General features: G+C 35.3%; 1 non-coding gene and 1 pseudogene across 1 annotated transcript; one reads left to right on the forward strand and one right to left on the reverse strand.

Moving 5' to 3' along the window:
• Nucleotides 1-13,281: 13,281 nt before the first annotated feature.
• On the forward strand, nt 13,282-27,021 carry LOC131179993 (F-box/kelch-repeat protein At3g06240-like; annotated as a pseudogene).
• LOC131169619 (small nucleolar RNA R71) lies at nt 21,808-21,914 on the reverse strand. Its single transcript, XR_009140507.1, has one exon. It is a non-coding gene; the product is annotated as a small nucleolar RNA R71 (small nucleolar RNA).
• Nucleotides 27,022-27,334: the final 313 nt, after the last annotated feature.

Here is a 27,334-nt window from a genome sequence, read left to right on the forward strand (position 1 = left end):
TTTGAAATTCTTCAAGTTATTATCTCCATATATTTGGCAAGAAATCATAAACTACCCATCTAATGAAATCTTTTAGCTAACTTTGGTCAGTTGGATGCAAGGAACCTTCACAAATGCAGTGCTCTGATTTCATAAGGTTAAGGTTCTCAATGTAGTGTAACCCATATAAGAGGAATATACACACCCACTTTCACCCGAAGTGCAAGAACCCCTCTGAAATTTGGGTTGTTATGTAGCAATTTCTCTGCAGTCCAGCCACAAAACATAGCAATTAGTGGGAGTCGAATAGCAGGAATCGTGAATTTTGAACTATACCACTCTAATGTTAACACCAACAGAGAAACAGATTGCTTAGAACCTACACATTGACAAGAATACAATCGTAGAACCATTTCTCTAGCATAGTTCACTTTTTTTTTATGACTTCCACATGGATGAATGATGTGCCCCAATTTGATGATGTGAGTCAAAGCAACTCCAAAGACTTCCAATTTGTTGAGAATATACATGTGGTTGTAGATCACCTACACGGCTAGCATTTGTATTAAACAGAAAATTGAGAATCCCGTTAAAAAGCCCAAATCATGGAATGTGATTGCAGGTCAAATGTGGCTAAATTCGCATTGTAACTCTGCAATGCACAGTCTATAGGCCAATAGTAACAGCACAGTCCACAGCTGATTTGTGTTATTAATTAATGGTTAAATTTCAAACCAAAAATTTTAATAATTGATTTTTAAATGAATTATGCACATTTCAAATTTAAGAAATTAAAATACTTAATTAAATATATATTTAAAGGTTTTGGATGTCTACCCTTGAAGATCACTATAAGATAAATATAGAAATCAAGACAATTGACAATAGAACACGATACACTATCACCATCGGGGCAATCAAAAAGAAAAAGCAAGGCTACAATAATTTAAAAAGGCATAATTTTATTTAGTTATAATAAACTTCTTAGGCTACAATAATATAAAGCTATGCTGGACATGCCGATGCAGTAGGAAATACGATTTCTTCAACTTTTTCACCGCAGTCGTATCCTAATCCCTTTGGTGGTTTCTGTTGGCAGCTTTCAAAATGGTCTCCAGACTTGTTCACACATATGATCGGTGTCTTGTCGAAAGCTTTCATGACATCATTAGTGTAAGGGTCCGCCATACAACTGGTTTAATAAACAGTTTGGTGAAGCTGCTATAATGGAGAGAATTGATAGGGCTTTAGCCTCAGTAAGCTGGCGAGAATTATTTCCAAAGGCAGTGGTAATCCATGAAGCTCTTAAAGGGTCTGACCATCGACCCATTGTTCCTAGTTTGGAACCACAGCGGTCTAAAGCAAGGTACTTCTTTTGTTTTGAAGCTAAATGGTTGTTACACTCTGACTATAATGGTATCATTTCTAATGCTTGGTCCATGTAGATTAGAGGTTCTCCTATGTTTTCACTTATCCAGAAATTGAAGAATTGTAGGAGAGCACTGAGCAAGTGGAATCAGAATGTTTTCAAAGGAGAAAAAAATCTTATTAATTCCCTGTAGCAGAAATTGGAAAGTTTGTATGATAATCCTTTGAATGAAGAAAATAGGGTTAAAGAGCTGGTCATCCTTAGCCAACTCCAACATCTTTGGGGTACGGATGAAGTCCATTGGCATCAGCGTTCTCGCTAGAAATGGATAGTGGAAGAGGACAGAAATACTCGATTCTTCCATCTCTTCACGATGCAGAGGAGACAGAGAAATAGCATTGTGAAATTAAGGAAGCAGAATGGGACTTGGGCAGAATCGAATGGGGAGATTCAACAGGAGTTCCTAACTTTCTTTCAGAAGAGTTACTCTTCCAAAAATCCAACTAGAGTTGAAGAAGTTGTTAATTTGTTGCCTCAAAATGTTACCCCAGAAATGAATGAAGCTCTTATGGCTCCCATCACTGATGTTGAGATTAAGAAGGCGGTGTTCCAAACAGGAGGAGACAAAGCCCCAGGACCTGACTGATTTTCTGGCCATTTCTATCATATATAGTAGTTGGAATGTTATTGGTCCATATGTATGTTTAGCTATTTGCAGTTTTTTTGAAAGGGGTTTTTTGTCAAAAGAGCTAAACCAGACCAATGTTGTGTTGATTCCGAAATGTAAGAATCCAACTCTTATAAACCACTTCAGACCAATTAGTTTATGCAATTTCTTTACAAGGTGGTCTATAAATGCATTGTTAATAGATTAAAACCATGGATGAATGCTATTATTTCAAAGGATCAGTCAGCTTTCATACCTGCTAGAGCTATTCAAGATGACATTGTAATAGCTCATGAGGTTTTCCACCATTTAACAAGATCCAAAAGCAAAAAACATTCTATGACTTTAAAACTTGATATGCACAAAGCATATGACCAGGTTGAGTGGTCCTTTTTGCAAAATGCTCTTCTTCAATTTGGTTTTAATTCTCAGTGGGTACACAGGGTGATGCAACGTGTATCTTCAGTGAGCTATTCAGTCATCATTAATGGACATCCTTCCCCATTTTTCAAACCTTCTAGAGGGCTTCGACAAGGGGATCCAGTCTCTCCATACCTCTTTCTCATGGTGTCCCAAGCGATGGGTGACCGCACCGGGAAGTGACTGCGAGATCAGTCAAAACCCTAATTTTGTACAGGGCATTGTGACACCGCAGGCCTAAGAAAAATTGCGAAGCTAGAGAAAGTGTGAAAATCACAGAAAAGAGTTGATAAGTAGGTATAATAATTAGGTTAGGGTTCCGAAAGAAATACAGTGTTATTGAAAAATCGGATCAGACCGGCAAAAGATAAATTGGTCAATTTACCCCTAGAGATGACTCACGACCTAACTATCCAATAATATCTGAGAAATGAAAATTTTGAAATATAGAATTCAATTAATGAAGGATGGAAAAAGAAAAGAAAATGAAAAAGAAAAGAAATTCAAAAATAAAATGCTTTATGACATCACTCCCATGACATCACGTATGATCACACAAATAATTTCCATTTAATTACCATTTTGACCAAGTCAATTTTATGATAAATACACATAAAAACAAATTAAAAGAAAAAGCAATTTTGGGTCTTCTTCTTGTGTTTGTCGTCCCCATCTCTCTTCCCTTTCTCATCTCTTTCATTTCCACCATGGGAGCTCACCTCAAGCTCTCATAAACCCTAAGTTTAGCCACAAATTCCCTAACCCTCTTAAGTAAACCTTGCAAATGGACCTTGATATGAAGCTTGGATGTCATTAAAACCAAGGAAGTGAGGAGAATTGAAGGATAGAAATTCTGCTCCATAAGGTAAGGTTTCTTTCTATCTTGAATTATTAAGTTATCTTTGAATTAAGGTTGTTAGTGAGAAATTTAACTTATGAAGTGAAAGAAATATAGGTGTATGGAGAGTTGAAATTCCATCCAGCCCTAGTCCCTTAGGGTTTTGATGATGTTTATGTGAATTAAACATGTAATTGGGCTTGATTAAGTAGGTAGAAGTAATTGATAAGCTTTAATTTGAATGTGTTGCACAAATTGTAAAATTAGGGTTCTTGACCCTTAGGGTTTTGAGGAAAAAATTTGAGAATTTGATAAATTAATGTACTTTGACCTAAGTGAGGTTTAAAATGATCAATTGGGACCAATTGAGATGTGTTGGAGTGATTAGAATTGCAATGAAATTCGGATTGGTGAGGGGTCATTACTAGACAACCTAACCTAGGTCCCTTTCAGGGACCAAAACTATAATTTTGCCAACCCAATTGGTATGAGGCCAATTGAATATGAAATTAGATACATAATGACACAATTTTCATGTAGTATGCCCAGAAAATGACATTAGGTTAGTGAACAATTAGGTCAAATCCGGGTAATATGCACTGCCACTGTACCAAAATGACCAAATGAACAGTATTTATTCATTTGGCCATAACTTGGTGTAGGATGGTCCAAATAACCTGAATTTTATACCGATGGAAAGCTGAGACATAGCACTACAACTTTTATGAAGAATACAAACCTAAATTCTGACTATAACCTATCCAAAAAGTGAGCTGCAATCAGCACACCAAAACTGCCAAAACCAAAAAAGTGTCCAGAATTTTGGGTTAAGATAAATCCGGCCAGCCTTAGAAAAATGGCCATATCTTGGGCTACACAACTCCAAATGGAGTGATTCAAAAAGGGAATTAAAGCTAAGACAATAAGAAATAACTTTGATGAAGGACACTTAGCTAAATTCTGACAGTAATTAGACCAATGGAATAGTACAATACAGTGAACCAAAACTGAAATTTTGGATTTGCACCTAAAGAAATTAGAAATTGAAATGGCAACCAATGCCAACAAAATTGACACCAATGTGGTATATGAGTGCAATTAGAATTAATAAACCTATTTAGTAGGAAAAGGTCAACATTTTGACTTGAATAGTGCGATAAATAGTAACCCCAAAATATAAAATTCAAAGGATACTAATTTAAGCAAAATTAAGGCTACAACTAAGTAGGCATGAAATAAATTAATAGATTTACTATGAGATATGGTACTGAAACACTGTAAATAGTGTGTTTCAGTTGAAAAAGAGACTGGAAAGGGATCTTCAAGGAAAAACCAAAAGGTGGAGTAAATTAGTCAATAAAGAGGTTTGTACACAATTAGTATTTTTATTGATTATGTTTCTTCATATGTCTTTTGACTAAATGATTTTATTTCTTATTGTATTATGTTTATCAAATATTGAATTCATCTCAACAATTATTGAAATGTGTTATGGTATGAATGAGTTTAGTTCTGGAAAATTAAATTAGTTATGATTTCATTTTGTCATGAATTGAATAAAGTTAGCTTTAGAAAAATTTTGATTGAAATATACTTGACATGGGAAATGGATAAAATTTGTTTTGAATTGTAATGAGCATAAAATTATGGGATATTGAAATTGACATTGAATTGAATTATGTTATGATTTATGCTCACAAAAAGGACAAAGAGATTTATGATTTTGTTTTATATCTCACTATAGATGGTTGACTAGGTTATTACCCATCTCTCTCATTTGTTGAGGAGACAGAGGAGTTAGCTTTATTTTATTTTGAATACCATGGTATGTGCACAGGTTTAGATTCTCCTCTTTTTAGAGGTTAAATCTAAGTTTTTCGTTGGCCTTTTCGAAAGTTTCATTATTGTGTTGTGTACTGTGCACGATGATTCGACCTCCTAGACCAGAGGGAGTTAGAATCCCGATTCGACCTCCCCGACCATAAGAAGTTAGAATCATCTCGAAGATTGCCCTTTTGGATTAGTCTTGCAGAGTTAGTGAGATAAAGAATGGTTTTTGAATAGTAAAGAATTGTAATTTCAATTAGGATTTATGTATATTTGATTTTATTGAAATTAATATTTATTTCCATAAATTACTGGAATTACTTTAAATGTTCAGTTGTGATTGATAAATTGAATTTCTTGATCAAGGTCACTTTAACAAATGATTTATAGTATTGGCAACGAAGATTTTGACTTTTGAAATTTTGTTGAATTTCAAGACTTCCAAATTAATTGTTATAATTTTGTCAATGTATATTGTATTACATTTTAAATTATAGTTGTGCACCACTGAGTTCACCACTCAGCGATAGCTTTGCATGCTGTCGCAGGTGAAAAGAGCATAAAGCAGTTGAGTAAGTTTCCTTAAAGACACATTGGATTTAGCTCCGGGTATATCATAGTTATACCCTTGTACTTAAATTTTGATGTATGAATGTAATTATATGTATGTAAATTATTTGAGCAGTTGTACAAGAACTTTTGTAATGTTATTTTAGTGTATAATTGAAATGAAAATTATTTGTAATATTAATTTTAGTACTTTAATGAATGTACTATTTAATTTCTTCTTGAGTTTGAATTTATGTATGGTTTCATTTATGATGACTTTGGGTTGAAAATGAATTGAGATAGTTGATGCAAATGATTTATACATTTTTTAGATTGAATTGTGTTGAGAAATGATTTGAAATGGAGTTATGGTTGAGCAAAAATATTGGAAGTGTGTTTCTTTGCGGGTTTTGAAGAACTGTTTTCTCAAAATACAGCCGATACTCTGCCGGAATTTTTGTAAAAATTGCAGAAATTTTAATTACCGAAAAATTTGATTTTTAATTTAGTGCCAATTAAAGTTTTTTAATATTTATGAAAAATTTACCACCAGAAAAAAAAATGAATGAACAAAAATTATTTTAAAATCCCTTGTAGTACATTTAATGGGTTACCGGTAGGCGAAGTACGGTAATTCATTAGGTGTACTACGGGATCATGTTATGCCTTACAGAAGAGTAGGGTGTGACACCTGAGCCCAAAGCCCACCATTGATCTCTTTGGGGGTGTGGGGGCAACGCTCTCACAGTATGGACCAGTATAAATATTGTAATATTCTATCCTTTGTGGTAGAGTTGTGAGATTCGAAAAACACACTAGGGTTACGGTTTGAGAGTTCTGATTGATTGTATCTTGCTCTTTTCATCATAGTGGAACTTTTTCTCTTGTCTTGCCCATGGCGTAGACCTTACGGTTGAATCACGTTAAATCCTGTGTTATTCTTATTCTATTTTCAATACTGTGTGATTGTGCGATTTGCATGTGTGCCTTAGATTTGCATGCTTATTATAACAAACTGGTATCAAAGCTTTGTGTGCAAAACTTAGGGTTTACAGATGGCATTGTCTTCAACAAAGTATAAGATGGAGAAGTTTGATGGTGGATCGAGTTTCAACCTATGGAAGATTAAAATTAAATCTTCCTTGATCCTACAAGGTCTATGGAAGGCAATCGAGGATAACTTTCCAGAAGGTATGAAAGAAGTAGAGAAGGTTGATCTAAAGGAGAGAGCCTTAAGTGCGATTTTCATGAGTGTAACTGAAAATGTCCTACGCGAGATTGCTGGTGAAAGCTTAGCATCTGCGGCATGGAAGAAATTAGAGGAGTTATACTCTGCCAAATCGCTGACCAACCGCCTGTATCTAAAGAAAAGACTTTACAATCTGAGAATGAGCGAAGGTATACCCATTAAAGAACATTTGGATGAATTCAATTCAATCATTATGGACCTTAAGAATATTGATATTGAGATTGATAGTGAGGATCAGGCCCTTATTGTGTTATATTCTTTACCACCCTCCTATGAAACTTTTGTTGATACTCTGTTGTATGGGAAAGACAATATTTTACTTGACGATGTTAGTAATTCTCTAAAATCGAAGGAGTTGAAAAAAAAATTTCCAGATAATAGAGAAAGATTTGAGGGGGAAGGTTTGGTGAGTAAGGGAAAAACACATTCAAGGGAGGGTTCTTCCAGCAGGAAGAAATCTAAGGCCAGATCTAAGTCAAGAATGAAAAAGGCCAACTGTTTTGAGTGCAGGGATCAAGGTCACTACAGAAGAGACTGTCCCAAGTTGAAAAATAAAAAGGGAAAGAAACCAGAAAGTTCTGCGAATGTGGTTGATAGTTTTATTGATTCTGATCGTGATGACAGTGCTAAAGAAGTTTATCCGTGAGTTTAGATCATGGACAAAATTCCTGGATTCTTGATACTGGTGCTACTTATAACATGTGTCCACACAGAAACTGATTTGTCACTTACAAACAGATGAGTGGTAAGGTGTTTCTAGGCAATGATCGTGCATTATCTGTTGAAGGAATTGGTAACATCAGATTGAGGATGTTTGATGACGTTGTCAGAACTATAGAGTGTTGGCATGTTTTAGGACTAAAGAGGAACTTGATTTCTCTTGGGACACTTGACTCTCATGGATTCAGATACCATGCAGAGATTAGAGTTCTCAAAGTGTGCAAGGGCTCTATAGTACTCATGAAGAGCAGTTTGGTTTCAGGATTTTATTTTCTTCAGGGTAGTACAATTTTCAGGGGAAGCTGCAGTAGCATCCGGAAGCAATAATCAAAATTAGACTCAATTGTGGCATATGCGTCTCGGTCATATGAGTGAAAGAGGATTATCTATGCTAAGCAAGCGAGATTTGTTGGTCGGACAGAAAATAGAATCTATGGACTTTTGTGAACACTGTGTGTTTGGCAAATAGACTAGGGTGAAGTTTGATAAAAAAGCAGTGCGCAAGACCAGAGGAATGGTGGATTATATTCACTCAGATCTATGGGGTCCTAATAGAATCCCTTCTAAGAGCGGTGCTAGGTACTTCATGACTTTGATTGATGATTACTCTCGGATGGTGTAGGTGTATTTTCTGAAAATAAGCCTTTGCAAAGTGGAAGACGATGATTGAGAAGCAAATAGAAAAGAAGGTCAAGCGTCTTAGAACTGATAACGAGTTGGAATTTTGCAATCGTGAGTTCGATGCATTCTTCATAAATGAAGGTATAGTGAGACATCGCACTTGTACAAGGACACCACAACATAATGCTATTGTAGAATGCATGAACAGAACACTTTGTAACAAAGCACAAAGCATGCTCTCACATTCAGGATTGGGAAAGGATTTCTGGGCTGAAGCAATTAATATAGCCTGTTTCTTGGTTAATAGATCTCCATCTACAGCTATTTGAGTATAAAATTCCTTTTGAGATCTTGCCTGGTTCACCTGCTAATTACTCTCAGCTGAGAGTATTTGGTTGCCCTACTTATACTCATTTGAGAGATGGTAAGCTTGAGCCAAGGGCAAGAAAATGCATATTTCTAGGGTATGCATCTGGAGTCAAAGGCTACAAGTTGTAGTGCAATGATCCAAAGTCTCCAAGATTAATTATCAGCAGGGATGTGACATTTAATGAGTCTGCTTCATTGGATAGTCAGAGGGAGAAGTCAATAGCAGAATCAGATCACGGTGTCAGAGAACAGGTGGAGCTTGATATTGATACTTCAGCAGTTCAGTCCAGTGATTCAGAAGATGAGGTGCAAGATCCTTATCGACAAGAGGATGCACCTAAACAACAGCAACAGGAACCATATAGCATTGCAACTGGTAGAGAGAGAAGACAGATTAGACCACCGTAGAGATATGCATATGCAGATTTAGTTGCGTTTGCCTTGTCAGTTGCTAAGACAGTTGATGCGTATGAACCTAGCAATTATAGAGAAACTATTTCTTGTTCAGATGTAGATCAGTGGGTCGGTGCTATGAGTGAAGAAATTGAATCTCTTCACAAGAATCAGACTTGGGAGCTTGTAACATTGCCTAAGGGACAAAAAGCGGTAGGTTGTAAATGGGTGTTCAAGAAAAAGGAAGGCACTCCAAGGGTTGAAACACCTCGATATAAGGCACAGTTAGTAGCAAAAGACTTTACTCAGAGGGAGGGGATTGACTTAATGAAGGGTTTTCTCCAGTTGTGAAGCATAATTCTATCAGAGTCTAACTTGCTATGGTTGCTCTTCATGATCTAGGGCTTAAGCAACTAGATGTGAAGATAGCATTTTTGCATGGTGAGTTGGAGGAGCAAATTTATAAGAGTCAGCCTGAGGGATTTCTCATTCCAGATATGGAAAACCGTGTTTGCTTGCTTAAGAAATCTTTATATAGTCTAAAACAGTCTCCTAGGTAGTGGTACAAAAGATTTGATACATTCATGATTCGTAATGGTTTTAATCATAGTTCATATGACAGTTGTGTGTATCATAAAAAGCTTTCAGATGATTCCTTTGTTTATTTACTGTTGTACGTGGATGACATGCTTATTGCTGCTAAAAGCATGTCACAAATTAACATTCTGAAAAAGCAGTTGAGTGATGAGTTTGAAATGAAAGATTTAGGTGCTGCAAAAAAGATATTAGGAATGGAAATTACCAGAGATAGAAGTGTTGGGAAGCTTTCCTTATCTCAATAGGCCTATGTTGAGAAAGTGCTTAAGTGTTTCAACATGAATAATGCTAAGCCTGTGACTGTTCCGTTGTTACCCATTTCAAGTTATCTGCAGACATGTCACCCAAAATAGATGAGGAGATGGAGCACATGTCCAATGTTCCCTATTCGAGTGCTGTTTGTAGCCTCATGTATGCTATGGTATGCACCTGACCTGACATTTCACATGCAATTAGTGTTGTGAGTAGATACATGGCTTGTCCTAGAAAAGAGCATTAGCAAGCATTAAAATGGATTTTGAGGTATTTGAAGGGTACTACAGATGTTGGTCTAACATTTGACAGGGTCAAGATGAGTGATTCAGTTGTTGGCTATGTGGATTCAGATTTTGCAGGAGACTTAGACAAGAGGAGATCTTTGACAGGCTATTTGTTTACTCTTTCTGGAAGTGCTATCAGTTGGAAAGTAACATTGCAAGCTATAGTTGCTTTGTCTACCACAGAGGCTGAATATATGGCCTTAGCAGAGGCAGTAAAGGAAGTTTTATGATTACAAAGTTTGATGGGTGATCTTGGGTTGATACAGAACAAGGCAACAGTATTTTGTGACAACCAGAGTGCAATACATCTCACAAAGAATCAAATGTACCATGAGCGAACTAAGCACCTTAATGTCAGATATCACTTCATTCGGGACATTGTATCTCAGGGGGACTGTATTTGTGCAGAAAGTCTCTACACATGATAATCCAGCAGATATGATGATAAAAGGAGTCCCAGTCAGCAAGTTTAGGCATTGCCTAGACTTGGTTGGTGTTTGTAGTGCTCAGTAATGCCCTTGCGAGGGCATATGGCAAGACAGATAGTTTTGTGGTTATTTTGTTGATGATAAAGGGAATTCAAGCCAAGGGGAAGAATTGTTATTTTTGTGGCTTGAATTTTGGATATATTTTTCATGGACTCGAATTGTGACCGGACCCAAAAGTTTCATGTTGTAACCCGATTAAGATAAAAAGTGAGATCTGTGGTGGTAGCAGAGAGCATGGGCCGATAGGCCTAGGCCCGAAGGCCACCACAGATCTCTTTGAGGGTGTGGGTATGGACCAGTATAAATATTGTAATACTTTATCCTTTGCGATAGAGTTGTGAGATATTCAGAAAACATACTAAAGTTAGGGTTTGAGAGTTCTGATTGATTATATCTTGCTCTTTTCATCATAGTAGAACTTTTTCTCTTATTTTGCCCATAGACATAGACCTTACGGATGAATCATATTTAATCCTGTGTTATTTTTCTACTATTTTCAATACTGTGTGATTATGCAATTTATATGTATGCCTTAGATTTGTATGCTTGTTATAACAATTTTTGGTAGAGCATCTCAGGTAGAAGCTGAAGTCATTCGAACCATTATAACAAAATATTCCCTCGCAACGAGGCGAAGTGTGAATGTTAGTAAATCCTCCATTCGCTTCAGCAAATTAACCCCTTCTAATCTCAGACATGATATCGTTAGTGTATTAAATATGAAAGAGATGTAGATGTCTGATAATTATTTGGGTCCTCCTTCCTTTTGGGAAAAATCAAAGTCATGCACTCCAATTCATTAAGGACAAGATTCAAGCTAAAATGCAGCTTGGAAACAAAACGCTCTGTCACAAGCAGGGAGGGAGATCCTCGTTAAAGCAGTGATTAGTGCTACTCCGGCTTATGCTATGGCCGTCTTTAAGTTCCTAAAAAGCTTCTGTTCTCAATTAAATTCTTCTGTTCTAGTTTTTGGTGGGGAAGGAAGGACAAAGAAAGGAAAATTTGCTGGGTTATTTGGTAGAAAGCTGCATCTTCTAAATTTGAGGGAGGTATGGGTTTCAGGGATTTTCAAAAATTAACTTAGCTTGCCTGGCCAAGCAAACCTAGCGCTTGGTTTCTTATCCCAATGCTTCATGGGCAAAAGTTCTTAAGGGGCTCTATCATCCTAATTCATTGCTGTGGCAAGCAACAGCCTCTAAAAGAAGTTCTTGTATTTTAAAGAATTTATTGGAAGGAAGAGAGGTTTTAAAGGAGGGTATTCGAGCTAACATTAGAGATGGGTGTAGCACTCTTCTTTGGGACGATCCATGGATTTCAAATATCTCTAACTTCAGAGTGAGTAGACCAGGCAATTGCTCGCTAAATGTTAACTTGGTGGCTGACCTTATTGATCATGAAGGGCTACGATGGAAATCTAATGTGGTTAGGGATTTATTTTTGCAAGAGGAAGCAAAGGCCATTCTTTCGATTCCTATTGCTCCAAAGGGATGTGAGGACTCTTTAATATGGCATTATGAAAAATCAGGCCAGTACGCTGTTAAGTCAGGCTATAGATTCTTGATGAACAAATTCCCTCCTCACCAACTGGGAATGCCGAGGCAATCGCACAATATTCCTTCACATATTTGGAGGAGATCTTGGCATCTTCCAGATCAGCCTAAACTTAAAACTTTTCTGTGGCGAGGCCTTCTTAATGCTCTTAGGGGCAAGGAGAATTTAGTGAAAAGAGGGATTAAGCTGGACCTGATGTGCCCAATATGCTCCAAGGAACCAGAAACTCTGGAACATTTACTGTTTTGGTGTGAGCATGCAAGAGCAAGTTGGTTTATAAGTCCATGTGCCTACAAGCCAAATGCAGTGGGGTTTACTTCCTTCACCAGATGGTGGATCGCTCTTATGCTAACCTTCCCTGACTCACAGGAGGGTCAACAGTTTTTATCAACAATTTTAGTAACTTGCTGGTGCATCTGGAAAGAGCGAAATGCAGCAAATATTTTTTAATTTAATTGTGATGCAGATTGGAAAAAGGATAATTCTTCAGCAGCTATTGCCGTCATTGTCAGGAACTACAAAGTGAACTTTGTTGATGGTGCTGCAAAAAAAGTTCAGTGTTCTTCTCCCCTTCAAAGTGAAGCGAGGGCAATGTTGGAAGCTATGAAGTTAGCAGAAGATGTAGGAGCTTCTTCTATAATTGTGGAATCTGATTCAGCTTTGATCATTTCTGCTCTAAATGATCCTCATCAATGCCAAGCTTGGGAGATTCATGCAACAATCAGATCAATTCTCTCGTATGCTCATTTATTCCATAACGTTGTTTTTGCTAAAGTGAATAGGATAGCCAACAAAGCTGCAGACTGTATAGCAAAGCTGTGTCTTCATAACCAGCTCTTTAGTAATTGGCCTTTTTCTCCCCCTCATCAATTGAGGGTTTTTTGTAACGTTGATGCCTCTGGGGCTGTTTAATGCAATGATTTTGTGTGTCAAAAAATGGTAAATTTTTTTAGCCTTTTATTTTTGGAAAAGGATGAAAAAAAAAATAAATTAAAAAAAGGCAGAAATAAAAATAGTTGTCTCGATGCCTTTACAACCCCGTCTCTTTTCTATTCTTAGAGAAATTATATTTTTCTTTTCTTTTCTTTCCCTTCGTCTCCCTCAATCCAAATATTTCCTTCAACCCAAACAAAGATAACGGTGCGTTTTGGCAGATTTCACCTAAATTCTTTACCATTTTTGCAGAATATGTTCTAAATTCCGGTCACTAGCAAATGCTTGCAGCTTTCAATCTCTGATTGCATCCGTCCCCATCATTAAATTGCTTCCCAATCTCATCTCTGTGCTTTAACCAATTCCGCAGATATTCTCACCTTCTCTTTCAAAACCTCCTTCTCCGCTACAGCTTCCTCTCGCTTCTTCATGCGCGAGATTTGGACGTCTCGGCTACTTCACAAGCAGCTATCTTGTGATATCTATTATGGACGGGTACACATTCCAGACTCTTACTTCTAGTCACAACGATCTGCATCCAATCCTGCCACCACATCGCTTAGATCAAATCAGCACTGGAATTGAAACGATGCGTTTTGGCTCGAGCTAATTTCGATATTTGATTATTTTTATTTTCCTTTGGGTGCCACATATGCTTTTCTTTTAGGCGGACGAATATGGCAGCCTCTGATAGAATTGGTAGAAAAACAATTCGTATACAACTGGAAGATGTCTTAGTGGCTAAGAGTTCATGCGTCTCAATTTATATATCTAGTGAGAAGTGGGAATTCTTCTAAAATTCTCTCTTCTTCTAGCTATCTACCATGGTTCTGCCTAAAGCTTTGGTACTCAACATCTGATTCAGATTACCTGTCATTTGTCTCTTCAGATTCAGGTGAGTTCGTAAATCTTGGAGTGCTGTCTTTTCTGATCCAAATTTTATATATAAAAACCTACTCTCTGATTCTGCTTCTGAAGAGTTGAATGCCAATCTCCCTGTCCTTGTCAAACGTCAGGATTTTGACGCCCAGGATTTTGTTTTTTCCTTCCTCCCCTGTGATACATTTGAAATGTCTGCTCCTCCGGAGATACCATATCCAAAAGATATAATTGAAAAATGTTCATTTATTGACATTGTGGGTTCTTGGTGCAATGGCTTAATTTGTCTTCGTGATGTATATTACTTTGAGGATTTGCTATATGAATGGGATGATATTTATAAATATGAGAGTAATATTGTTCTTTGGAACCCTACAACCACCGAAACTAAGGTCCTACCTCAATCCAATGTTCCACATCCTCCTGACCCCCACGCTTCTATTTCATTGGAAATAGTAGAATTTGGGTTTGACACAAGAGCTAGTGATTACAAAGTACTCAGGATTTGTAGAAATTCATCTCTTGATTCCCAATGGGATTACCAAGTCGAGATATATAGCCTGAGGGATGATACATGGAGAAAAGTTGATGTCAGTTTGAATTCTTGGCACATGCCTTCTTATAAATATGAATATATCAATTATTGTTATCGTAGAGGTCATACGGGTGCAAATGGTACATTTCATTGGTGGGCACAAGACAGTAATTGGAAAGATATAATTGTTTCTTTTGAATTGAGCAATGAGGCTATCAAAACAACAGCCCTACCAGACGCTACCAATTATTGCAAGTGGACAACTTTTTCCTTGAATGACTATGTTGCTACACCTGATAAGTGCATAATTTATTAATTTTACTCCCATCACATTTAATGTTTCAAGTATATTTTTATGCCTAATTCAGTTTATTAAAGTATAATTATCAATTAGGCATATTTTTAGAGAGTTGTTGGAATAATTGTGTTAAATGGAGAAATTTTCAGCATTTGCATTAATTTGACATTTGCTGTATTTTTCAGGTGTTTCTAAAGTTGTGGATCTCCAAATCCAATTCTGTTTAATTCATTGAAAAGCTAAGATAGAGCAATACAAATGATAAAGAGGGACCAAAACTCAAATCAGTCTCCAAGTCTGTCAAAATGAGCTATGTATCTGTTACAAAAGCCCATACTTGATGTGTCACGACTAGTCTTGGGATTTATTTTATATCTGGAGCTCCGAAGGTCCAAATGAAGCAAACCTAGGCCCAATTGAACCTTAAGAACCACCTCTATAATTTCTATGAAGAGCTGGAAGCAAGATAAGGCCGTTTTAATTATCAAAAATGGAAATGAAGTCGTCATTATGGGCTAGATACTCTGTCAGAACCAGTTTTGGTTTTTGGCCCTTAACTTGGGCTGTAGACCTCCGATTTGGGCAAATGAGTACCCGTTGGAAAGCTAAGAAGTAAGGCTACAACTTTCCTAAAGAAGTCAGAGACAGAATTATGACACCCCTTACCCGTCTATTGTATAGCCGAGCAAGAAGTGCCACATTCGGTGCCGAAGCACCCTATCTTGTTTTATCATATCTATTGTAAACTTTTGATGTCATTTAAAAACATGTATTCTATGTGTAGAAATTTTTTTTTTTATATATCTTATATCTGTGGAGACCCGCACAGAGCCTCCCCTGTTTTATTAGCATCTTACGGGTTTTCACTAATCACCTGTTAACATGTCCATATTCATTTCACACATTTCTATATCATATTCTCTTGTATCATATCATTTACAATTATTTATGAGATCTAAAAATGAAGTATCATCTATTGCATTCATATAGAAATTCATAGATAATAAATTACAAGTTTTCATTTCAATCTCAAAGTTTAATTACAAGTCCAAAATGAAATACATCATAACTAGACATAATGAACCAAAATACTAGTCTATACATGGGCCCTACCAAAATATAAAAGACCGATGAGGTGACTCTGGATAGTGGCAGATCTGGTCGAGCTGTCGGTGCACTCGGTGGTCTGGGACTAATCTCCAGTACCTACACGATGGAAAACCAATGCGCTAAGCATAACGCTTAGTGGTGCATAATTTATAATAACAATAATTTAACAATTTAAATAATAATGGTAAATTCATAATTTCTGTGTCTTTTACATTTTTATTGCACTTTGAGAATAATTTAATTTATCAGGATCTTTTTTGTTTACTTATTGTATATTCAATCTTAATTAATCATTTTCAATGCCTAAGAAACCTATAACAAATTATAAAAGCTGGATGCACAAGTGTATACTAGTTAGACAACCATATGTCTATCCAGTATACGTCTGTCAGGCACGAGGCCAGCTATCGAGCACGAGACCCGCTGTCAGGCTTGTAAAGCCAGAAATAAAGTAGGCACAATGGCCAGTAAGTAGCAATATAGCCTGTAGAACAATCATACCAGACATATATTATCAGTTCATGATTTTCTCGGTTAGCAGTACTGCTATCTGTAGTCCCTAATTGGTATACCAATTTATCTAAACTAAATAAATAAGTCTAAGTATACTATGGGCAATTAAACATTTTTAATTATTTTAGCACTATTCACTGTTACTATTTTCTAGTACTGTTCATTGGTACCATTAATTTCATATTAATAGGACATTAGTCTCAATTTACATATTCATATCATTTTTAATATTTAATTATCCTTATAAGTATTTTAATTATCATATATAGCATTTTTCCCATGAACATTTCTTTAGGTTCATTTTGATGTGTTATTTTTATCTAGGAATTTGACTAGGTTAGGATGTCTATTTGGTCACACTTCCTTCATAATAAATGCTCCTCTATGTTTAAGCCTAAATTTCAGTTTTTGAATCACTGAATTTGGGGTTATAGAATTCAACTTATAATCAAAATACCATAACTGGTCCCTTTGCCTCTAAGCTGTCTAGAATTTACAATTTCTGGTTAATAAATTTTGACCAATCATTTGATCATTTTATGGTCTTTTTTAGACTTAGGTTCCTTCACAAGATATGTTCCTCTATCTCTTAAGGGCTCGCAGGTACAATTTCAAAATTTTCAAAGCTTGGTATAGTGAGTTATAGTCAATGTATTAACCTAGACTCTCAGTCCTATAAGGGCAATAACCAACTTCATGACAGTATGTTTGACCCTCTTTTTAGGGTCTTTACACTTAGAATTTGATAAAGGTGTCTAAATTAATGTTGTAGCCCTAAGTATCATGTTTCTAGATCATATTGGCACATCGCAAATGGAATTTCCTAGTGAGAGTTATGGCCAAATGAAAACACGGGTATCAAATGGCATTCTGGGTTCAACTTAACATTTTTTATATTTCAGTTCCTAACTTTGGCTAATATTTTCTCTAGGATGCAATGGTTTCTAGAGTTTGGTCAAAACATAAAAATTGTTGTGCTATGTCTTATAAAACTTTTAGCACTAGTTTCACTCAATTTGCAGCTTTGGAGACCAAGTTACGGCATTTTTGCCAAAACTAGTCAAGCATACCAAAGGAACAGTATTTTAGACAATTTCTGGGTTGGCAGTTTTAGTGACCCAAATTGTGCTAACAATTTGAATTGGTTAAAGGCAAAACTAGGTCAAGTGGCCTTCATGAAAAGTGTAGCCCTATGTCTAAGCTTTCCATTAATGTAAATTTTAGGTCATTTGGACCAGTATAGAGAGAGTTATGACCAAATGAACAAGTACTATTCATTTGGTCATTTTCTAGGTTGGCAGTTTTAGAGAGCCAAATTGTGCTAACAATTTGAATTGGTTAAAGGCAAAACTGGGTCAAGTGGTCTTCATGAAAAGTGTAGCCCTATGTCTAAGCTTTCCATTGATGTAAATTTTAGGTCATTTGGACCAGTATAGAGAGAGTTATGACCAAATGAACACATACTATTCATTTAGTCATTTTCTAGGTTGGCAGTTTTAGTGACTCAAATTATGCTAATAATTTGAATTGGTTAAAGGAAAAACTGGGTCGAGTGGTCTTCATGAAAAGTGTATCCCTATGTCTAAGCTTTCCATTGATGTAAATTTTAGGTCATTTGGACCAGTATAGAGAGAGTTATGACCAAATAAACACGTACTATTCATTTGGTTATTTTCTGGGTTGGTAGTTTTAGTGACCCAACTTGTGCTAATAATTTGAATTGGTTAAAGGAAAAACTAGGTCGAGTGGTCTTCATGAAAAGTGTAGCCCTATGTCTAAGCTTTCCATTGATGTAAATTTTAGGTCATTTGGACCAGTATAGAGAGAGTTATGACCAAATGAACACGTATTGTTCATTTGGTCATTTTCTGGGTTGGCAGTTTTAGTGACCCCATTTGTGCTAACAATTTGAATTGGTTAAAGGCAAAACTGGGTCGAGTGGTCTTCATGAAAAGTGTATCCCTATGTCTAAGCTTTCCATTGATGTAAATTTTAGGTCATTTGGACTAGTATAGAGAGAGTTATGACCAAATGAACACGTACTGTTCATTTGGTCATTTTCTGAGTTTCAGTGTTTGGTCATCCGGGTTTGGGCAGAGAATTGATCATGATTTTGGCAAAATTTGGGCATGGTGTCTGCATGAAAAATTGGGTTATTTTGAGTTTATTTTCACTTCCAATTGGCTTCATACCAATTGGAGTCACACATTTTTAGTTATGGGTCAATAAACCCACTGGACTCATTGAGTCCAAACCTACAGAAAATTAAACACTCCCAATATCTCAATTCCTTCAACTTCCTTACTTCAATTTGCATGCAATACACTTCTATAAGCAACAATCTCAACTCAATAGGTCAATTTCAACATTTACACTAAGTCCTCAAGCATTTACACAAACCCTAGTTTTTAAAGTTTTAAATTTTCATAAACACTACATAATTAAACACCCAAACATTTCAACTCATCACGCATTCTCATGGAACCATTTTTCATCACTTAAAAGCAATAAACTTCAAGTTCCATGGCTGCCAAAAATTCAAGAGTTCTTTCCTCTAGATTTTCTTTTTGTTTTAATTATATTTATGCTTGGCTAAACATGCTTTTCATGTTTAATAAAGAGAAGAAGAGGGATTAGTGCACTAACCTTACTTGAGCTTCCCTAACTTCAATTTTCTTGCTTCCAATGGGTGTCTATAGCTTCCTTAGGGTGTGGGGAGTATTTTTTGTGAAGTGGGCTATAGGTTTTGATGTGTGGAAGCTTGGGAAATCAAGCTTGGAAGCTTGACAACAATGGAGGAAATGGGGAGACAATGGTGCTAGCCATGTAGAGGAAGAGAGAGAGAAAAAGTGGAGAAGAATATGGAGTTGGTGGCTTTTATCTTCTAATGGGTATATATATATATATATATATATATATATATATATATATATATATTCTATTGTGTACATTAAATTTTAAATTTTCCATAAGCTTTTTTTTTTCTTTTCTTTTCCTTTCTTTTCTTTTCTTTTCTTTTCTTTTCTTTTCTTTTCTCTTCTCATTTTCCAAATTCAAATTCATAAATTTAATTTATGTTAATTATTTTATTTTCTAATTTTAATTTGACATTTAGGTCAAAATTCACCTCTAGGGTGAATGACCAAAATGCCCTTCATGGTGCTCATCGGGTTATTTTTATTATTTTATACCAATTAATAAATTCTCTAAATTTTATTTTATTTTCTCTAAATTTTTTTTAACATCTTTAATGTCATTTTTACCTAAATAAACCTTAAATTTGGTCCCAAAATTATTTCTTATATTTATTAAATTTTCTTAACATTTATTCCATCAATTTATGCCTCTTCACTATAGTTTAAGTGTAGTTCCAGACATTCTGACTGTCCGAATAGATATTAGTCGTCGGAACAGAAAAATGTACGGACTACCTACGATGAGGGCGTTATAAGAATCACAAGGGAAGAGGCTGAAAATTGGCCATGATTGCAAAGCAAAGAATCTGTCTTTTTTGAATTTCGAAAATTTTTCAAGTTAGATTCTTATCTTTGGGATTAGGTTTTTTATTATAAAGACATCTTTGGCAGTAGCGGAGAGATACATACATTCAGACCTTCAACACGTTCATTCTCCATTCACATTCATAGTTTTAGATTTCTCCATTTTATTTTTCTTTTGTAAGCCATGAACATAAGTGGCTAAGTTCTAAATTCAGTTCAAGGGATTCTAGTTTTTATGCATGATTTGTGAGATCAGGTTCTTAATTTAAATTATGTCTTTTTTAATATCTATTGTTTTTTTATTTCATTTTTTTTTATCTATTGAATGATTTACTAAAAAGACCTATTAGTTAATTGTTTGATGTGATCAATTGCTAGTTCATCTTTATAATCCGTAATTATTGTGTAAGATTGAATGTGAGTAGCAATTAGGTTTTATTGATTATGATCCAAGTTTTCGATAATAACCTAAGGAAATAATAGGATGAATTAAATTATTTATGTTTTATAAATCGTTATTCAGCTTAACTACTTCATGTTTTTAAAGCAGTTATTAATTTGATGAGGATTGCTTAATACCAATTCAGTTAATAATTAGAGTCAACAAGAGTGCTGGGCTCGAATTGATGAGTATAGGAAAGTAAGGATTTTACCTCGTTGTTTGGTAAATCTACATTAAGTATTCAATAAGAGATAATTATATTTCTTTTGTCTATGATCAAGTCACGCATTGGAATGCGAATTACCTTGGACTGAAGTTTGTTTAAATTGAGAGTTTCATATCTAAATTTAGTTCTTTAATTTCTGAACTTAATTTCTTCTGATTTAGTGTTACAACCCCCCCCCCCCCCCCAACCTTTGCACTTTTTCTGTTACACAAGTGCATGAAATTTACTAACTCAGTCTCTAGGGTTCGACCTGAATTACCACTTATTGCAATCATTCAGAAAATATTTTATTACTGGTAATTTCAGTTAATTTTTTATGGATTCGGCAACCATCAAGAATTTTGGCGTCGTTGCAGGGGACTGAAAGTTTATTGGATTTCGTGTTTTTAGTATTAGGATATTCTGTTATTAATTCTATTTGTGAAGTGTTGCTGTTTTTAGGTTTTCGATGAAAATTACGGTGTTACTATTCATCGACAGATTTTTGGTTGAATTAGGAGGGCGCTCTATATTTTTTTTTTTGAAGGAAAGACGTTCTGATCAAGACCAATCAATCCATAGGATTTTTTGGCCCCACCCTCTTAAGGCCAAATTCCACCATTTTCTAGGGTTTTGAGTTATTTTTCTGTCTTTACTTTGATTTTTTTTTGTTTATGATAAGAACTTCTCAATCTGGTGAGTTGCTCTTTGATCCAGAAGTAAAAAAAAAAAAAAAGCTAAACAGTTGAGAAAATTGGCTAAGCAAGCTAGGCAGATTCCGAGTACATCTGAAGGAGTCCAATCTCCAAGGGAATTAAGTTCAGATTTGGATTCAGATTCTGAAAATGAAACCATGGCTGCTAGGACTTTGAAAGAGTTGGCTGCTCCTTATCTAAACCAACAGCCTTTGTGTATTCAATACCCTACTTTAAATGTTGCTTTTGAGTTAAAATCTGGACTAATCCACTTGTTGCCTAAGTTTCATGGTCTTTCAGATGAGGATCCACATAAGTATTTAAAGGAATTTCATGTTGTGTGCTCCAGCATGAAACCTCAAGGAGTTTCAGGGGACCAGATTAAGCTTCGAGCTTTCCCTTTCTCACCAGAAGGCACAGCTAAGGATTGGTTGTATTACCTTCCTTCTAGATCTGTCAACTCATGGAATGAAATGAAGTGGATATTTTTATAGAAATATTTTCCCGCTTCCCGTGCTGCCAACATAAGAAAAGAAATTTATGGCATCCGGCAGTACAATGGAGAGAGTTTGTATGAGTATTGGGAGCGATTTAAGAAGTTGTGTGCAAGTTTTCCCCATCATCAAATAAGTGAGCAGCTTTTGATTTAGCATTTCTATGAGGGACTTCTACCAATGGACCGCAGTATGATAAATGCTAATAGTGGAGAAGCTTTAGTTGACAAGACACTAGATGAAGCAAGGAGGCTAATTGCTAACATGGCAGCAAACTCTCAGCAGTTTGGAATGAGAATGGATCACACACCTAAGAAGGTTAATGAGGTAAGTACATCTAACCTTGAGAAACAGATTTCTGATTTAACTTCTTTGGTGAGGCAATTGGCTGTAAGGAACATGCAAACAGTTAAGGTATGTGGAATTTGTTCGGGTTTAGTCATGCTACTGACATGTGTCCTGCATTATAAGATAATGAATTAATGTAACATCCTAATGCAGTAGGAAATTATGGACAGCCACAACACAGATATGATCCCTTTTCTAATACTTATAATCCCTAATTTGAGTTATGGGAATCAACCAGTACAAAATCGATACCAGCAGCAGAGACCACAAGTGAATCAACCACCTCCACCTCCCTCAAATCAAGGTATGTCACTTGATGAAATTGTTAAGGCTTTGGCCAGCAATACACAATAGTTTCAATAGGAGACTAGAAATAGCATTCAAAACATAGAGAGGCAGATTGGTCAGTTAGCTTCATCTATGAGTAAGCTTGAAGGTCAAGGTTCTAGAAAGCTTCCATCACAAACAGTCATGAATTCCAGAGAAAATGCGAGTGCTATAGTGTTGCGGAGTGGGAAAGAAGTTGATAATCAGACTCCACATGAGTCAATGAAAAAGAAAAAGCAAAGAGCAAAAGAGTCTGAAGTTCTTGAAGTTAAGGTAAATACTGAACATAAACTGAATAAGGTTAATAATTTTGTTCTTCCTCCATTCCCCTGCAGGTTGGCTAAGACTAAGAAAGAAGAACAAGAGAAAGAAATTTTGGAGACTTTCAGGAAGGTAGATGTTAATATACCTTTACTTAATGCAATCAAACAAGTTCCTAGGTATGCTAAATTCCTTAAGGAATTATGCACTACAAAGCGCAAATTGAGGAATAATGAGAAGATCATTGTGGGAGAAAATGTGTCGGCATTAATTCAGCGAAAATTACCCCCTAAGTGTAAGAATCTAGGTTCGTTTTTTATTCCCTGCAAAATAGATGATTCTAGATTTAAACATGCAATGGCAGATTTAGGAGCATTTATTAATGTCATGTCATATTCAGTTTTCCAGACTTTGAATTTGGGTCCTTTGAAAGAAACCAGTGTCATTATTCAGTTAGCTGATCATTCTAATGCTTACCCATTGAGAGTAATTGAGGATGTGTTAGTGCAGATTGGAGAATTGATTTTTCCTGCAGATTTTTACATTCTGGATATGGGGGATAGTGCTCCCTCATCAAACTCAGCTTTGATTTTGTTCATAAGACCTTTCCTAAAAACTGCCAAGACAAAAATTGATGTGGATGAGGGTACCTTAACTATGGAGTTTGATGGAGAGACTGTCAAATTTAATATCTTTGATGCCATGAAGTATCCTACTGATGATCATTCTATCTTTTCTATTGATGTTGTTGATACATTTGTGCAAGATATTTTTGAGTTAAGCATGGAGGATGAGTTGGAAAGAAAATTACAATTGCATGAATTAGAGGAAATTTGACTTGAGGCTTATGAGAATTCTAAGATCTATAAAGAAAAGACCAAGGCATTTCACGATAAACTAATTCTAAGAAAGCAGTTTGTGGTTGGGTAAAAAGTTTTGTTGTATAATTCCATATTGAACCTGATGCCTGATAAGTTGCGTTCTCGTTGGATTGGACCCTTTGTTGTTACTAATGTGTTTCCTTATGTTGCAGTTAAAATTCAAAGCTGAGGAACTAACAAAGTGTTCAAGGTCAACGGTCATAGACTCAAGCCATTTTATGAGGGGTTTCAGGAGCATTCAGTGAAGGAGCTCAAATTGAGTAACCCAATTTATGTGGATTAAGTAGCTTTGCCATGTCGAGCTAATGATGATAAACAAAAGCGCTTATTGGGAGGCAACCCATTGGTGGCTTGTTAGCCACAATTAGATTTGTTTTCTTTTCCTTATCTTATTTTATTTTTTAGGATTTTTTTTTTCTTTTCTTTTGTATTTGGGCATTACATTGGGGACAATGTAAGTTTTAAGTGTGGGAGAGGAGAAATTTATTGCTGCAATTTTTTTTTCAAACCTAAAAAAAAAAAAAAAATTCGCTCTCACAAGCTTGATTCATGATTCTATATTAACTCTCGGAGAGAAGTGCTTTGTCCTTAAAATGACTTTTCTATTTTAGGTTGAATTTTTGAGATTTTAGGCAAGGTAATAGTAACTTTAATGATGGATTTTCCCTCTTCTCCATACCATAGAGCATTTTTTTTTTCTTGCATAAATCATTTAGGCTTGATTTAATGGTGAAATGATTAGTTATGTGTGCTTTAAACTAGTGTCATGCATATTTTAGAACTATGTTTAATTTATCAGGGCACTTTATAATATGTAGATGCATAAATTGGGGGAAATAAAAAGCTGAACTTGAAAATTGCTTTGCTATTTTAGTTAAGCAAAGTAACTAGGGGTCTTCATGAACCCCATGCTGATTCTCAAGCCAAAAGCTAGTTAGAATATGAGCAAGGTACTTTTTCTGAAGGTGACGGCTAAAATAAAAAATATATAATATATATATATATATATAAAGTAACTGTGACGAAAGAGAAGTATCAATTTCAAATATATAAAAAAAGGGTAATTTCTATCTCCCCTAATATTTGCAAAGAGCTATAATTGTTGTGCATTGATAAATTAGCCTTGTGTTTTGCTGTGTATTGATTTAAAATTTTATGAAACTTTAATTGTGTGAGCTTATTAGATTTTAAGCCTTTTTTTTGTGTTGGAGAATTGTTGATATATTAGTATGATATTGATGGAATTTGTTGTGATGGTTATTACCTTACTTGCCTCTTCTTTCAAACTTTTAATCTTTTGTTAGAGAATGTTGTGATAGGGTAAAGTTAAGTAAACTTCTAAGTGGAGTTGATTGAGAGTTTAAGTCATGCTTGAGGACAAGCATGGAATAAGTGTGGGGAAATTTGATAAGTGCATAATTTATTAATTTTACTCCCATCACATTTAGTGTTTCTAGTGTATTTTTATGCCTAATTCAGTAGATTAAAGTATAATTATCAATTAGGCATATTTTTATAGAGTTGTTAGAATAATTGTGTTAAATGGATAAATTTTTAGCATGTGCATTAATTTGACCTTTGCTGTATTTTTTAGGTGTTTCTAAAGTTGTGAGTCTCTAAATCTAATGTTGTTTAATTCATTGAAAAGCTAAGATAGAGCACTACAAATGATAAAGAGGGACCAAAGCCCAAATCAGTCTCTAAGGCTGTCAAAATAAGCTATGGATCTATTACAAGAGCCTACACTTAATGTGTCACGACCAGTCTTGGGATTTATTTTATATCTAGAGCTCCGGAGGTCCAAATGAAGCAAACTCAGGCCCAATTGAACCTTAAAACCACCTCTACAATTTCTATGAAGGGCTGGAAGCGAGATAAGGCTATTTTAATTGTCAAAAATGGAAATGAAATCCTCATTATGGGTTGGATACTTTGTCAGAACCAGTTTCAATTTTTGGCCCATAACTTGGGCTATAGACCTTCGATTTGGGCAAATGACTACCTGTTGGAAAGCTAAGAAGTATGGCTATAACTTTCCTGAAGAAGTCAGAGATAGAATCGCAAGAGAAGAGGCTGAAAACTAGCCATGATTACAGAGCAAAGAATCTGTCTTTTTTTAATTTCAAAAATTTTTTAAATTTGGTTCTTATCTTTGGGATTAGGTTTTTTATTATAAAGACATCTTTTGCAGCAGCAGAGAGATACATACGTTCAGACCTTCAACACGCCTTCAACACCTTCATTCTCCATTCACGTCCATAGTTTTAGATTTCTCCATTTTATTTTTCTTTTGTAAGCCATGAATATGAGTGGCTAAGTTCTAAATTCAGTTTAAGAGATTCTAGTTCTTATGCATGATTTGTGAGATCAGGTTCTTAATTTAAATTATATCTTTTTGAATATCTATTATTTCTTGATTTTATTGTTTTTTATCTATTAAATGATTTGCTAAAAAGGCCTATTAATTAATTGTTTGACGTGATCAATTGCTAGTTCATCTTCATAATCTGTAATTGTTGTGTAAGATTGAATGTGAGTAGCAATTAGGTTTTATTGATTATGATCTAAGTTTTCGATAATAACCTAAGGAAATAATACGGTAAATTAAATGATTTATGCTTTATAAATCATTGTTCAGCTTAACTACTTCCTGTTCTTAAAGCAGTTATTAATTTGATGAGGATTGCTTAATATCAATTCAGTTAATAATTAGAGTCAACGAGAGTGCTGGGCTCGAATTGATGAGTATAGGGAAGTAAGGGATTTTACCTCGCTGTTTGGTAAATCTACATTAAATATTCAATAAGAGATAATTGTATTTTTTTTGTCTATGATCGAGTCATGCATTGGAATGCGAATTACCTTGGACTGAAGTTTATTTAAATTGAGAGTTTCATATCTAAATTTAGTTCTTTAATTTCTGAACTTGATTTCTTCTGATTTAGTGTTACAACCCCTCCCTCTCAACCTTTGTTCTTTTTCTATTACACAAGTGCACGAAATTTAGTAACTCAGTCTCTAGGATTCGACCTGGATTACCACTTATTGCAATCATTCAAAAAATATTTCATTACTGATAATTTCAGTTAATTTTTGGTGGATTCAGCAATCGTCACTGCCTCTCTGTGACGATAATCATGTTGAGTTATGGGTATTGCTTGAATATGGTGTTAAAGAGTCTTGGACTAAATTATTCACCATAGCATGCTCTGAAGATGTGAGCCAGCCGGTAGGATTTTCAAGTAATGGTAAGCTATTTCTTGCAACTTGGGAAGGGCAGCTACTCGTGTGGAATCCTACTACAGAAGCAATTGGCCATATTAGAATAGATGGAGTGTCAGAAACCTTGCAAATCGTCACTTACATGGAGTCCCATATTCCATTGAAGGTTGGAAACAAAGTCAAAGATGAGCAAAATTCCTGAGAAGAAAATCAAAGTTGAAGGTCCTTTCATTAGAACTCTAATTCTTGCTTTGATGTCCCTTGTCCACCCTTTTTATAATGTACTTGATATGTCTCTAATTGAGTGCCTTAATAGTTTGTTGTAATTAATTTTCTCTTCTTCCATCTTCTTCCATTAATTATCGTTGATAAGTTAATATAAATGAAATCTTTGAGCTAACTTTTGTCACGTGGATAAAAGGAACCTTCACAAATGCAGTGCTCTGATTTCATAAGGTTAAGGTTCTCAATGTCGTGTAACCCATATAGGAGGAAGATACACACCCATTTTCACC

Source organism: Hevea brasiliensis, chromosome 1 (genome assembly GCF_030052815.1).
Source record: "Hevea brasiliensis isolate MT/VB/25A 57/8 chromosome 1, ASM3005281v1, whole genome shotgun sequence".
Taxonomy (NCBI): domain Eukaryota; kingdom Viridiplantae; phylum Streptophyta; class Magnoliopsida; order Malpighiales; family Euphorbiaceae; genus Hevea; species Hevea brasiliensis.